This window comes from Oryzias melastigma, unplaced genomic scaffold (assembly GCF_002922805.2).
Source record: "Oryzias melastigma strain HK-1 unplaced genomic scaffold, ASM292280v2 sc00372, whole genome shotgun sequence".
Taxonomy (NCBI): Eukaryota; Metazoa; Chordata; class Actinopteri; order Beloniformes; family Adrianichthyidae; genus Oryzias; species Oryzias melastigma.
In genome coordinates, this window is record NW_023416969.1 from 55,438 (window position 1) to 58,620 (window position 3,183).

A 3,183-nucleotide genomic window follows, 5' to 3' on the forward strand; every position below is an offset into this window, starting at 1 on the left:
GGAATCTTCAGGACTTTTTAGGTGAAACGCAGAAGATTAAAAGAAGAAAAGAATGAGTCAGATTACAGGTAAAGGCACACCCATCCAGGGGGCGGGGCTTTGTTCAGGTGTTCCTGAATCAGGAAATGAGGAAGTGGAGAGTTTTCCTCCATGTCAGAGCAGACGGAGCTCCAACTTTCTTCTTCTTCACAGTGAGTCTTTGTGTTTTCTGTTGTCTTCTCCGTCATGATGAAGGCAGTGACGGCTCTGTGTCATCTCACCTGTGAGGAAGAGGAGCAGCAGATGAAGACACAGCTTTGTCTTCAACTTGTTCTGGAGTTTCAGTGTCAGTGGATGAAGATGAAGGGAGTTCATCAGTCACTCAGATCAACAATCTGTCAGTTGACAGCTTGAAGCTCCGCCCCTCCTCTCAGCTGCTGTCAGCTTTCTTCTTGAAGCTGTTCTCTGTCTTTAGTTCAGGAAATCTCCCATTTCTGGTTGTCGGCTTCTCTCTGTTTGGAGCTTCTTCTCAGCTCTGCTCTCAGCAGCTTCATCAGTGATGCAGAGCTCTCTTCAACAAATGACTGAATCAGAGTCCAGAGCTGCTCAGCCTGCAGCCCTCTGCTGGTTTCTGCATCTCACTTTCTTTGTGTTCAGCTGATTCTTTGATTGGTGTCTGTTGTTCTTGATGGGCTTCATGCTTCCTGAATAGTTGAGTTGTTTCTTTGTCAAAGTGACTGAATGAGTGAAATGTTGCTCCATTATGGAGTGTTTGCTGCTGCAGCTCCATGTCTCCATCTGGTAGAGGGAGAGCAGAAGTGATGTTCAGCAGCTGATGTTCAGCAGCTTCCTCTGCCTCCCACTGCTGTCTGACTGCATTCACCTGAACCTGAGAGGAAACACAAGAGAAGAGCCAATCAGTGGAGGAGCAGCTGATCTGTTTGTGATGATGATGAGGGTTTCCTCTGCAGGTGAAGGCTGGAAGAAGGTGTGTGGGAGCTGATCCTCAATCCAGCAGCATGGATCAGTGGGAGGACACACAGGAGGGAGCTCTACAGAGACTGAAACAGTAAGTGTTTCATGCTATGATTCTGTTATGAAAGAACTTTCTGCAGTTTCACACAGTTGTCAGAAGGGGGCGTTTTAGCAGACTGTCTTACTGCAGATCAGTCTGATCATGATCTGAGTTCAATAGTTTAACATGGAAGATAATCTGATAAACCTTCATAAAAGAATAACTTAGATTTTAATAAAACAAATGTTTTTTATCAGGATCCAACAGGAACCTGGACTTGGATCTGGATCCAGTGTGTCCTCCAGCAGTAATAGACTGAGGGTTTTATCTTCTTACAAGTTCATCAGTCCAGGAGTGTACCAGTGTTTGTCAGATGATAGTTCAGATGATCAATAGTTTTCAGATGAATGATTGAGTTCTGGTTCAGTTCTTGATCTCTCTGATCAGACTTACTTGGATCATCATGTGTGATCAGATCTTTTCAGTTGATCTTCTGGGTCACTTCCTGGGTCACCATCTTCCGGGTCACTGCTCGTGCGGTCGACCGGTTGATGCAGAGAGAGTAGCTTATGTTATTATGGCCCGCAGCAGCAGTCTACTGACTGCAAGGACCATATTGTTTTTGCTTTAACATTCAATCTTTCTGCGCCTTTGAGCCAAAATTTCACCCCCGCCACATGAACGAAAAGTACCTCATAATTTTATCACACGTAGGGAAAATTGAACATGAATTTTTGGCATGTTGCGCGTGACCCCGCCCAACACAATGACATCACGGCGAGCGTTTTTGTCAAAAAAATGAATGGGCCAAAAATCGCCTATGGGGCCAAAAAAAAATATTTCGAAATACGCAAACGAAAGCCCATGCCACATGTTGGGGATAAGCCCTGGAACATTTGAAATCATTATGAGATGGCCGTCAAGCCGTAGGCTTGGTGGCCATCTTGCGCCGAAATCAGAAAAATGGCGATTTTCACGTTTTTCAACAATATGGGAAATCGGAACTTTTGTTTGTCCGATTTTCACGAAACTTCAGAATTAGGTCCTCAGCGCAAGTCTACAATGACCCTGGAAGTTTCAATGACCTTTGACCTTGGGAAGATGCCGCCATCTTGAAAAGTTGAAAAAAAGAACTTTTACTCCAAGCTACAAAAAGAAATACCTCCTAGGGGGTTTTATTGATTGTTATGTCACATCACTGACCATAAATGGGAAGGTACTGTGAGAAAAATGTTGGAATTAGAAGTTGTAGAATTTGAATGGCGTGCGCGTGGCAAGGTCGCAACCGCCACGGTTTTAGCTAGCTCGCACATTTCTTGGCCGATTTGCGCAAAACGGGTATTCGCGCGTGCGGAGGCTCAAGCTGAACAATACGACGTAAGTTTCAAAACCGTAATGCGTAAAATGCGGCCCTGGTACACAAAAAACCGTTGCTAAAAAAACTGCTGACTCAGCAAAATAAAAAAAAAAGTTCGCAATTCGTGAACGAAACTAACGTAGCCTTATTGGATATATCCATGGCTAAATTTTATATTATTATGGGATGGCTCCACGACCTACCACTTGGCGGCCATTTTGTTTCGAAATCGGACATTTTGGGAATTTTACAAAGTTAGAACGTAGCTTTCGTTTGTCCGATTTTTACGAAATTTGACCCACATGCCCCTGGCGTTAGTCTTCAACGACCCCTAAAGTTTCGTTGACCTTTGACCTTGGGAAGGGCCGCCATCTTGAATTGTCCAAAAAAACACTGTTAACACCAGCTTCAAACAAATATATCTTTTAGGGATATTAATCAAACGTTTCCAAACGCTTTTGGCATCATTGGGAAGCTTTTGGGATAAAACGTATGGTATTACAAGCTATAGATTTTGAATGGCGTGCGTGTGGCAAGCTCGCAAATGTGGCGTAGTGTTAATACACGCTCATATTTCAATGCATTGCTATGATACTTTAATATGTTGATCCCAGGCTTAAGCTGTAACAGGTATATTATCATTGAATATGGATATATAAGGAATGTGGGCGTGGTTAGCAAATAACATCCGTTGCTAAGGGGATCAAAAAGTGTACTTTTGCCGATTCTTGCGAAACCAACGTTAGTCTGTTCGGTGACCTCGGGCGAACAAAACATAAAATGGTTGCTATGGAGATAAAACCAACAGAAAAGACGCCATTTTGAAAAAAAG